This window comes from Carettochelys insculpta, chromosome 13, assembly GCF_033958435.1.
Source record: "Carettochelys insculpta isolate YL-2023 chromosome 13, ASM3395843v1, whole genome shotgun sequence".
NCBI lineage: Eukaryota > Metazoa > Chordata > Testudines > Carettochelyidae > Carettochelys > Carettochelys insculpta.
In genome coordinates, this window is record NC_134149.1 from 45,140,118 (window position 1) to 45,152,569 (window position 12,452).

Here is a 12,452-nt window from a genome sequence, read left to right on the forward strand (position 1 = left end):
TTGTAGTTTTATATTTGATTTTGTAAGCAAGTCAGTTTTACAAGAGATGAAACTTGGGGTTACGCAACAACAGACCGGACTCCTGACAAGGGTACAAAGCTGGAAAAGATGAGCAACAGTGTGATAGATGGTTCCTTATACCAAGGGTCTCAGAAATCTCCAAGTTACTTCCAGTCCCAAAGGGCCAATCACTTACCCCAGGTCAAGTGTACCTTAAGGGGTCTCAGACCCAAGACTTTCGTAGCCAATCCTATATTAAACCACATACAGATGTATAACGTGGGGGAAGGAAACGAGAGCGTTGTTTACAATATTAAAGCAGGTAAATATATAGACACAAAAACATTACAATCCCACATTTCAAGAAGTAATAAAAGATTCTGTAGTAAGTTCTATAAGTCTTTTAAGTCTAGCCCAGACCAAGCACTGGGGATACTTTGCTTGTGCCTAGTAAACACTGGCCCCCCCAGAAGCCAAGAAACATAATCTGTTCCTTCTGCCTGGGGTTTGTCATAAGTGAGATTAATACACACAGCAACTCACAAGCTTTCAAAACCAAGCTAAGCACATTTATACCCTAATGCCTACGGCACCTCGACTAACTCTCAGATGAGCCAGCTGCTTCCACCAGCTATTTGTCAGTGTTCTCTTGTGACCATGCGGGTGTCAGCAGGAGCTGCCCCTGGTCTGCTAGCATCTCAGGCACGCTGCAGCCCAGCCGCAGTGCCAGCTTCCTGCTTACACCCCCACCCCCAGCAATATGCTTCCACTCAGCCCTGGAGAGGCCGCCAGGGCTGAGTGGAAGCATATTGGTGAAGTGTGAAGTGTGGCCCATTCAATCCTTGGCCCTTTGGCTAAGATTGCCACCAAGGGGGTTAGTGTCATAGTGGTTTCTGTGATGTAGCACCTAGCCACTGACTGAGCCCACCAGTCCCTCCACGCAGGCCCACCAAGCAGCTGGCATCAGACAGCCACATTGTTCAATCCCTCCCGGCCTGGTCCACTGTCAAACCAGGGATGCAGAAGTGAGAGGCTCCAATCCTGCACCAAGGCCCTTCCCCGTCCAACACCTGCCATAGGCACAGCCCCGCAATTAGCATAAAATCGGGCTAAGTCGCGAACGAGAAAGCATGCAGGCTTGTCGGACATTGCCAACATGGTAACCCGAGGTGATTCTTCTCCTTCTAGCCTAAACGCTGGTTGAGACAATGGAGAAGTATGAGCAGATACTAGCCATAGGCAAGGGGTCGAGTGCTGAGGTCTTCCTAATGAGGAACACGGCGACAAAGAAACAGTTTGCTGTGAAAAAAATCAAGACAGACCCCTCCAAGAAAATGAGAACCAAAGAGGCCGTGCTGCAGGAGGTGACCATCCTGGGCAAACTCAAGCACCCCCACATTGTAACCTGCCATGAGCATTTCTTTGAGGAGGAACATATGTTCATCGTCCAGGATTACTGTGAGGGTGGCTCCCTGGACGACCGCATCAAGATGAGGAAGGAGGGATACTTTCCTGAGAACACGGTGATGGAGTGGTTTGTGCAGCTAGCCATGGCTGTGCAGCACATCCACTCCATGAAGATCCTGCACCGGGATATCAAAACATCCAATGTGTTTCTCACAAAGAAGGGGATGGTGAAACTGGGGGACTTTGGCATTTCGAAGGTCATGAACAGCACCCTGGACATGGCCAGCACTTTTGTAGGCACCCCCTATTACCTGAGCCCAGAGCTCTGTGAGGATGTGCCTTACAGCTCCAAATCTGACATCTGGGCACTGGGATGTGTCCTCTTTGAAACGTGTGCCTTGAAGCCCCCATTCGATGGGATCAGTCTGATCAGCTTGTTCCACAAGATAGTGAAAGGCAACTACGCCCCTGTGCCCGAGTGCTATTCCGAGTCCCTGCACGGCTTGATCCGAACCATCCTGGAGAAGAGCCCATTAAAGAGACCCAGTGCCAGCAGCATCCTCAACATCCCTTACGTCCAGCAACATCTCAGACTTTTCCTGCTTCACCAAGAATCCCAGCTCTTCACGCAGCAGCATCTGGCCAAGGTCCGGGCGGAGGACAGCTCAGATCCCCTTCCACCCGCTCCTCGAAATAAGTCGCTGTTGGCTCACCCAGGGAGGGGACCCTTCAGGCCAAAGTCAGCTCCACCCTATGTTAGCACACGCAGCCCAGAGCTTTGTGAGCCAGAGTTGCTCCCTGGCACCCTTGACAGAAGCTCAGATTACTCTGAGGACTTTGAGCACGAAAGTGGGTCTTCCACTGAGGAGAACCTTGAAGACAGTCCCAGTCCAGCTCTGACCAAGGAGGAGCCCAGGGAGATTGGTAAGAGCTGGGGTTTGGCCACTGCTGTGGGCAGTTTCTCGAGTAGTCTGACCGGTTCTTCTAAGTACAGTAAAATAATCGAGTGAAACAGTAAGGGGCATCAGAGAGCCCCAGAGGCACTTGGGTGGGAGAGGAGAAAGGGCTCTGGGTGCCAGGTTGAAATCCCAGAATGGGAAAGGGGGAAGCGTGAGGTTTTGATGGTTTGTTTTATTTGGTGGGGAGAGGCGATGGGGGATGGACCTGCTGGCCCCCAGCCCAGGTTCTTGGTTTTTTGACGGTGCAGAATGGGAGATTTTCTTTATTATTTATAAGCAAATCAGACACAGCAGCACTAAAAATATTGGCTCATAAACCCTGACAACCATCACATGCACATACAATCGTAGCATCTGAGGAGGTGAAGGGCTGTGTATCAAGTGCCTCCAACTGGGTTTCTGAAAAAAATCACACACGCACATTTGTTTGCATAAACCTCACATTTGTACATGCAAACCGGCATCTGTGCATGCAGGGCAAGTAATTGTGAGCCTAACTACCCACTCGCCAGGCACATAGTCAGATGCCACTTTGGGGGCAGCTGGAAATTTTTCTTTAAATATACAGCCACAGCTTTGCAAATAGCTGCCTTCCTACAGCAGACTGAATTTCACAGCCATGCTGGGCAATGCTCAGACCTGGCCTCAGTATTAATTTTGTCAGAATTACAAAGGAAAACCACAATTTCAAGCGTTTGGAAATTTAGAACCCAGACCTGAAATGCCGGCTTGAGGCGGACACACACCACCACCATATCCAGGCCTGTTCTGCATGTCTTCGGGTGAGATGCACACGGCTTTCCTCTCCACCTTCAGGTCTTGTGTGCAATTTGAACCAAGCACCTCTCGCCGTTTGCACAAGTCTTACCTCTCGGGCCACCAGGCCAGCCAGAGGAGTCAAAGTGCAGCTGACGCAACGGTGCCACGTGTTCTTGCTCTGTTGGGCTCGTGAAGCAATCCTGGGTCGAGACATGCAAAGAACTTGCTCAGGTGCCCTGCTGCCAGGGCCTGAATCAGGCTGCCGCTGTGCTCCTCACCCTTCGTAGCTGTGCGGCTCTGTGTGCCCTAAGTGCCAGCCCGGGGACTCTGTGATGTGCCTAAGGGACATGGTGTCTCAGCACCTCATTGTGGGGGCAGTGCCAGGCTCCTTAGCATTTTCCTGGGCCAGCACAGCTCCTTATTGCCCCAGGGCAGCGATGTGCATTACGGACACGGGCTGAGCCCTGTTTAATAACAGGGCTCATTTTTTCCCAAAGCCAGGTGTCTAAGCACAAAGTAACCACGCTCACTATGGGCTGTACGAGACCAAACCCTGCAAGCAGCTCCTTTCATCTACATCCATGCACCTGCGCAGAGGCATGTGATGTGAGGACGAGGACACCCAGCCAACCTCACAGTGTTCTGGAGATTTAACTATCTATGATTATAAAGAGCTTTGCACCTGGCACCGTTTCCAGCAGTCACAACTAGACAGCTCCCTGCCTGCAGCTTTGGCTCTCCACTCCCAGCCTCACCCCTTAATCTCATCTTGCCCCTCCTCACGCACACTCGGCTGGTGCAGCTCAGGCCTGGTCTGCAGCTGCCTCTGCAAGCTGGTGCTAGGGAGGGCTCGCTAAACAAAACTGGTTAAATCAAATCTAGGCTCAGACCAACCAAACGGATGTTTTTACTGGGGACTGAACCAGGATTTAAATGCAAGTCAGGCCTGACCCACAGCCCTGCAGTCAGAGACTTGGAACTGTGGGGGAGCTGAAATCTGGCACCCAAATTGGAATTCTGCATCCCAGGACCATCTCTGGGCTACACCAGACTGTCACAGAAACCCCACTGCAGGGGAGGCCCTGCCCTGCCTAACGCGTGTCTTTCCTTCGTTGCAGACCAGTGCAGCTCTCCTGACAGACCTCTGAGCACAGATTTACAAGGTATCTTCCTGCGTCCCGTCTGCACGAGTGCAGGTCAGGGACTTTCCCAGACTGCCATGGATGACCTTGGCCAGACAATCCAACCCCCTCACCTTTCGTTTCTGCACACTGCCCTGTTGTGCAGCCGGGTTTGTGCTGGGAAGAGGTGTGGAAAAGACAAACTACAGCCAGGAAGGGCTCTGGGGTGTGCAGGGAGCCCCGCTGTCACGCATGTCCAAGCTCAGCTTTGCAACCCTCTGGAGCAAGGCAGGGAGCACTGAGAGAACCCCCAGACCTCTGGCTGCTTGAGGAAATGCAGCCCAAAGTGTCAATCCTCTCAGCTTGCTACAGAGTGGCTTCCTGCACGGAAAACCTCCCTGTCCTGACACAAGCGGCACAGGTCAAAGGCAGGACCGCTGACGGGAGGGGAGGGGGAAAGGGACAGCTGCCCCGGGGCCTGGCCACTTTAAGGGGCCTGGGGCGGTTGCAACCACTGCCCTGAGCCCATTAAACCACTGCTGGAGCCCCAGGCAGCGTGGACCAGGCAACCCTGAAGGGCTGGTGGAGGGAGGCTGGTCCCCAGCCCAGAGCAACCCCCGCCACACACGCACATCTTGCCTAGGGCCCGGCAGTTCTGTCGGCAGCGCTGGTCAGGGGCTGTCAGCCGTTTTCTTTCTGGCCACCCCAAAGTGCTACAGAAACTCCATGGCCCACTTGTGCCACAGCAGCTGCTTTCCTGCAGAGGACCGCCGGGGGCTCTGGGATCACAAGCAGGGCTACTGACAGGTCCTGCACATGGGGGGGCACTGTGGAACCAAGCTGCTCAGGTCCTGGGCTGTGGTCCTGAAGGCCCTGGGCCCAGCAAGTCTAATGCCGGCCATGCGTGGTGGACCCCTGAAACCTGCTGGAGGCCCCTGGGGAGCCAGCCCTGCTTGAGGAGCACTGGCACAAGTTACTGGCAAACACACGCCTGCTGGGGAAGCAGCTAGTCCAGCCATCCCAGGTGTCTCTCAAGCAGGGTGGCAGGGAGGCCTCGTCCCGCACCGCTCTGGCTCTGCTGGGGAGGGGGGCAGCCCCGGTATGAGACATACCCGTGGCCTCCCGCAGCAGCCCGTGGCTATCCCCCACATAGGGGCCGAAGTTCAGCGCAGGGTGCTGTGGAGACAGGGCGTGGCACTGGTCCGGAGTGCAGCAGGCAGGGAGATGTGAAGCGTGTGGGTGAGGAGGTGCCAGGTAAGAGCAGGTGAGGCGTGTGACAGGCTGGGGGGAGCATGGAGCTGGGTGCTGAGGGGCAGGGGGAGCAGCGTGTTTGCAGTGCAGTGGGTTGAGGCGTGTGTGGTAGTGGAGGAGGATGTTTGGTGCAGAGATGTGTATCATGTGTCTCTATTCCAAGAGCAGCACACGACCAGCCTGAGACCCTATTAATGTCCTGGGGGCCCCCTTCCCCTCCCGCTGCAGAGTGCAAGGATGAGACGGAACTGACCGACTACCCTGATGATTTCGAGGAGGTTGCGGAGACCAGCCTGGAGGAGGTGGTGAGCAGCGCTCGCTGTGCGATCCAGGTGCTGGCCAGCAGCGAGGTGTTCCAGGAAGAGACGGATATCCCAGAGCCCACTGCTCGCTCTTCCACCCTGAAGGCTTTGCAGGAGACAGGCAAAGGTGAGGAGCCCTGCGGGAGAGAGTAAACACATGAGGGACTGTAGTAAGATGCAGGCCTACGCCCATACCGCACAGGCCCGGTTTGAGGCGCAAGGCCTAGCAAGAGTGGACAAAACATGGCTCAGAGCAAAGCTAACCTGTGAGCAAGAGGCCGGCCTCAGCTAACAGAACGTGGCTCAGCCAGGGCTGAGCCTACAAAACACTCGTTGGTAATCGGCCTTGGTGCGGAACAGTAATTGGTACTGATCGTAAGTGAAAATCACAAGGTACCACCAGCTCATTAAAAAAGACCTTGGGACCAACTCCTCACAGGTGCTAGGTTCAGGAAAGGGTCTAAAATGACAGCAGGATGGATAAGAGATGAGTTAACCAAACCACAGGGTACAGAGTGATGCGTGGTATCTAAGTCGTGTCAGAGGGTGGTAACCTGACAGCCTCTGCAGTGAGGTGTGCTTTGTTTCTCCCGGCCTATAACATGATGTCTTGGGGGACCAAACCGTCTTTGTCTGACCTAGGGGGCAGTGGAATTACCATGGACTGCGTCAGTCCACTGCTGCAGGTACGTCTGTGCCATGGATCAGTGCAGTAATCGATACTTGACAACTGTTATTTGTACCTTGCTTGGCAATAAACCCTGGCCGGGCGCCTTCAGTCCTTATGTGGTCTGTGGTTGTTGGGGAACCTTGCAGGGTCTGCTGCAATCATTTGGCCCTTCTGGTTATCATCAACAGCGCCAAAGACCCAGGAGGACACAACGGCAGTAAATCTGCTGGCCCACAGGGGCTACTCATCCTCTTGCCTTTCCATACTGACTGCAGGTCTGCAAGGGATGGACAAGGAGGCCAGGATGACCCTGGCTCCTGGGCTTCTGCTTTGCAGGAGACAAGCTGAGCAGTAGAAAAAGGGCCCTCAGCTCAGGACTGATTCAACCGCCTGCAGCCTCTGCCCTTCCCACGCGTGGTCCAGAACCCTTTGTATCATTCCCCATCGGGCATTGGCCCAGGCACTTTCAGCTTCAGCCATTGCAAACCACTGCTAGCCCAAGGCCCAAGACGGCAGTAGGAGTGGGGATGGCTCTACCTATCTCCCTAGTGCTGTGTTCAGTGCCTTCTGGGCACCCCATGGCCCGTTCTCTCTGCTGAATCTGCCCGCATAGGAGCAGTAAACACACTAGGCCTTCCCTCCCCAGCACACTCCCTGCGCTGCCTGAGACCAGTGAGCTTCCCGGTCACCCTGCCGGTCGCTCATTCCACGCTGCCCACAGGCCACACCTGGGGGAACTCCCGTGAAAAAGTCACCTAACACACCCAAAACACACAGCGCCTCGGCGCAGAGCTGAGACCAGACTGCAACTCGTCCAGCTCCTTCACATCACCCTGACTCAACGTCCACTGCCCCTGCCGCACCAAGTGCAGGTAGAGCAGCAGTGGTGTGCTGCAGAGAGCTACCTCCCAGAAAGCGGCGAGAGAGCTACAAATACCCCGGGGTGGCCCCTGGGCAATGTCTGACTTCAGCCTCGACTCAGCTGGGCTGGGGGGAAGAGCACGGTGCCGTACAGCGCTGCCCAACCCGGGGAGACCTGCACGGGGCCATCTGAACTCACCTGTTTGTCGCTTACCTGCAGGTGAGGCTGGGCCGTCTCTGGCTGATGATGTCCCTGGCCCGGCCCAGTTCAACCCTGAGGATCTGCAGCCTCATTTTGAACACCGCCTGGGCCCTGACTGCCTGGAGACCTGCTATCTGCTCCTCAGCCTGGACCAGGAAGTGACTTAGTGCCGGCTCTTCCTGGAGACAGCCTGAAGGAAGAGGGTTTAGCTGAAGGTGCTAAAGTAGTGTGTTGCTGAGCGTTGTTCCGGGATGGCAAATAAGGATGCCTGATGGCCGATGCTGAGTTTTCACTCCTTGCTTGGTGCCACACTGGGTCAGACCAAACGTCCAGCCAGCCCAGTGCCCCATCTTCCAAGAGCGACCAGTGTCAGGTGCTTCTGAGGGAATGAACAGAACAGTTCAATCACTGAGCAGTTCATCCCCTGTTGTCCACTTCCAGCTCCTGGCAGTAAGAGGCCTAGGGACTCCCAGAACGTGGTCCTGGATCCTGGCCCACTGGTGGACCTTCCTCCAGGAACGGCAGCAGAGTAACACAAAGCACCGAGCCTGCCGGAACCCTGCTGCAGAAATGGAGGGCAGGAGGAGGGCTCCTTGGCATAGGGCATGCGGTTACGGCAGTGCCCCGGACCAGTGCAAATCGAGGGTCTGTTTTTTCCAAACGACATTCCCATTTGCCGTTGGGAGATGGGGGCTGTAGGAAGTAGCACAATATAAATAAAGGTTTATGACAAAGGTTAAAAGATTTGACAGATTTTGCAGGGTTGTTGTAGCCATGTTGATCCCAGAACACGAGACAGACAAGGCCGCTTTCTGTTGGTGGAAGAGGCAAGCTTTACAGAGCTCTTCTTCAGGTGCGGAAAGGTTAGTCAGGGTGTCACAGCTCAGTCTGAGATAGGAGAGATTATTAATTGTAAGGGGTTTAGATACGCTGCAAGAAAACACTTATTATAAATGCTAAATTCTATCAACGGTCTATATAAATAATCTCCAGTTAACAATTTATTTGACAAGCTAACTCTCTCTTTCTGCTTGCAAACTATCCAGGAGTCACACCAGATTTACTTAATTACATGTGTTCTTCATCCCTTTTTGTGTGTTCTAATCTATGGTGTAAAGAGTAAACATCTCAATAAAATATTCTCTGAGAAGAGAGGCAGTTGCCAGGAGAGTACCACAAGATGCAGTTGTTGACTCCAGGTCTGGGGTAGCTAGATGTGGTAAGAGGCGTGCTTGGTCCGTGGTAGGTGGTTTGCTCTCTGTGTACAGGCTGCACAGCTGGACCATGGGCCCCTGTTTGTTGGTGCCTTGCTAAAGGCTGTGAGGTTTTAACCCTTGGAGCCATTGACTGATGTGGCAGAACATGTGCGGATGGCAGCTTGGTCCAACCTGTAAGAAAGTCAAGCTTACCCACAAAGAAAACTCCAAGTATTCAAGGCAGACAGTTGAGCCTTGTTGGGTGTTCAGTACCGAGAAGAATCAAAACAGCATTCCACACGAGACAGGAAGATAACAGGGGGTTGTACCATCGTCCCAGAGCCAAAACATAAACCACTTCTCTAGGACTGAATAGTCTGGTAACTGAACTTGGACTCTCTTATCGATAGCAGATAACCATAAAGAACTCAGAAGCGTGCTGAAGGAAAATGTCCAAGCAATCTTCTCTGAGATTCTTCCTGTCTCACAAGGCAAAGAAAGTTAAAAGGTATAAGATTCTGGAAGCAAACCTCTGCCTAGGGAAGTGGAGTAGGGTGTCGAGGGTTGTTCTGTTCCACTTTCGATGGGAGAGGGAGCTGTACAGCTTGAGTGGCTGGAAACTACAAATAAAACATAAATGTTCGATAGTGAGTCACCAAGGATTGTGAATTCTCCATCAGTGGCCTCTTTAAATCCTGACTGGATGGGTTTTGGAAAAGATCTGCCCCGGAAATTATTTTTGGGAGGTTTTATATTGTTGGTGTTTAGATTATGATCCCAGTGGTTCTTCCTTGGTCTTGGAATCTATGAAACATTTCACAAAATGAAAATCCAAGAAAGATGTGGAGAAATTGGAGAAGGTCCAGAGAAGAGCACCAAGAATGATGAAAGGTCTAGAGAACATGACCTATGAGGGGAGACTGAAAGAACTGGGCTGGTTTAGTTTAGAAAAGAGAAAAGTTTGAGGGGGACATGATAGCGGTTTTCAAGTACCTAAAAGAGGGTTACAAGGAAGAGGAAGAAAAATTGTTCTCCTTGGCCTCTGAGGACAGGACAAGGAGCAATGAGCTTAAACTGCGGCAAGGGAGGTTTAGGTTGGACATTAGGGAAAACTGCTTAACTGCCAGGGTGGTTAAACACTGGAATAAATTGATTGGGGAGGTTGTGGAATCTCCAGTCTCTGGAGATATTTAAGAGGAGGTTAGACAGACGCCTATCGGGGATGGTCTAGCGACGATACTTGGTCCTGCCACGAGATGAGGGCAGGGGACTGGACTTGATGACCTCTCGAGGTCCCTTCCAGTTCTAGTGTTCTATGCGAAATGTAAACAGGGCATAAGCCCGTCTGAAACACATTCACATACATATTGGCAAACAATGTTTTGCATTCTTTGTCCTGCTCAAACTCTTACAGGCTAGGCCATTACCACGATCACTGCACCCTGAAAGTACGCTCCGTGGTAGGCAAGAAGCAGGAAAACACGGCGGTTGCCTGGAGGAGCTCTGTGTAAATGAAGCAAGGGTGAGAGTTCGGCACTCCAAAAAGAAAACACGACTCTGCACAAAATTTAGTAAGTCTTGATAGGTTCAGTTCCTCGGGCTCTTCCCCCTCTAGCTCTTTGCTAGCACTTTTTAGAGGGGAGGACTACACTGTAACTATAAACAACGGCTTTAGGCTGCGTCTACACTAGCAAGTTCTTTCGAAAGGTTTTTCAAAGGAAGGGGGCTCTTTTGAAAGAGCCCATGGAGCACCTACGCACAAAAAGCGTTCTTTGGCAAGTAAAGCGACAGCGCGTGGCGCGTCTTTTGAAATCCCCCTTCCTTGCCCATTTCAGGAGGAGCGCCCCCTTTCAAAAGCCTCTTTTGGAAGAAAACAAGTGGACACTCCACCGGGCACCTCTCTCGAAAGAACAGGCTCCATTTTCAATCCCTGGCCCGTTCTTTTGAAAGAGCAGGGGCCGTGTGGATGCTCTCGTTCGAAAGAGCAGATCAGTCGTTTGATCTGCTTTTCTGTGGGTGGACGCACTTTTGCAAAAGAAGTTCTTTCAGAAGAGATCTTCCGGAAGAGCTTCGTTCGAAAGATCTCCGGGGTGTAGACGTAGCCTGAGTGAAGAAGTGTGCGGAACACCTCTTACAACTTCAGAACCATGGACTATTCAAAGGTTATGGTGTCAGTTTTCTACATCCCTAAGGGCCGACTAGTGACTGGACTCCCAGCTCAGTGAGAGAGCTGCAAGGTGTTTTCCTGTAGGAACTAAAATAACAGAGGTGGGGGGAGGTGATTTGTGCCCATCTCTTGTGCGTTTCTGACCAATCTGAAAGCACTTCTTCCCCCACGTCACAGGACAGTGTGAAAACATTTAAAGGCCATGGTTACGCTAAGGAGAGTAAATGTACACTCCCTTCCTGCTGGGAAAAGAACAGGAAGCCAGGCAGTCAACCGGGGCTTTAAATAAGGCACCCTGAAAGCGCCGGACAGGAGAGAGGCCAAGCAGGGAAAGGAGATGGCCAGAGGGAGACGCAACCCAACATGCAAGGTCCAGCATGACACTGGGTCTCTACATCTTTTCCCGGCCCCAGACGGCGCCCCCCAGGGACTCGCCAGAGCAGGATGAGCGGGTGGGTTCAGGATGTTTGCTGTGTGAGCACTTGCTCTCTCTTGTGCTTTATCTGGTATGTAAATATAAAAGAGCATTGATGTGCTGGGGTCTGCGAGAGTCCTCTACCTCACAGCCATCAGCCCTGGCCAGCCCGGCGGGGACCAACATGCCACTAGCATTCTGATGCTAAGCAGCGCATGTCTCAGCCCCACACTGCACACCGAAGAGTCAGAGTACACGCCGGGGTTTCCTTAACAGATGCTGCTAAACTCTCAGTTCACACAGAAAGAAGATCCCCAGATGTTCCAACAGCCAGTTGCTGCTATCAGCTTCCCGACAGTTTTCCTTGGCATGGTTCTGCCTCCAGTGTAATTAAACACAGATGAAAACTGGACCGTAAATTGCAACACTAAGCCTCAGTTTGCCGTTCACAGGTGGCGGCTGCTTAGCCAACAAACAAACCACTCCCTGAGACGCCAGGGTAGCCCAGGAGAACACACTGACCACAACCTGAAAAGCACAGTCCCACCATTGTCACCCGAGACATTTCTTTTTCCTCTCCTCCTCAGAAAACCTAAGCGCCCTTGCTCCCAGGAGCCGCACAGCTGACCTCGTTAGGCCTCCTCCCGTGAGTAACACCAGGCCCTATGTCTGACGAGTGGTTTTCCATTTTACGACAATTGTCTCAGTTGGTGCCAAGAGGGGACTGCGTGGGTCCTTCCCAGCTCCTGCACGGCACCCACGCAACCAATTCCACACGCTGGAAGTGCCTCGTGGTGAAAGATGCTCAGCTCTGTAGCCAGGCAGATCTGGTTTCCACGGGGTGGCCCGCCCTCCAGAACAATTCCTAGGGCCTGGGCTTTGCAGATACAACTGTGGAGAAGGGGAAAAAATGGTGGTCTCCATCACAGCCACACTCTAGGGCTATTAGAGTGTCAGAAAGCGCAATGGTCACACCAGAGCAATATGAGAATCGTTGTGCCCAGCTGCTTACCCCAGCAGCAGGTCAGTGGGGATGACTGGTAGAAGGAGCTAGCAGGGGACACCTGTGCCAATAGCTGGGCACAAAATTCTCCCATAAGACCCTGTGTGGGACTCAACAGCTGAATAAGCTCCTTGATGCA

The 12,452-nt window shown here is 52.7% G+C and overlaps 1 long non-coding RNA gene across 1 annotated transcript; it reads right to left on the bottom strand.

Moving 5' to 3' along the window:
* Positions 1–3,229: 3,229 nt before the first annotated feature.
* LOC142020299 (uncharacterized) lies at positions 3,230–6,567 on the bottom strand. Its single transcript, XR_012647347.1, has 3 exons — positions 6,543–6,567; positions 5,751–5,936; positions 3,230–3,325 (listed from the first exon to the last, which is right to left on the bottom strand). It is a non-coding gene; the product is annotated as an uncharacterized LOC142020299 (long non-coding RNA).
* Between the last annotated feature and the right edge of the window lie 5,885 nt (positions 6,568–12,452).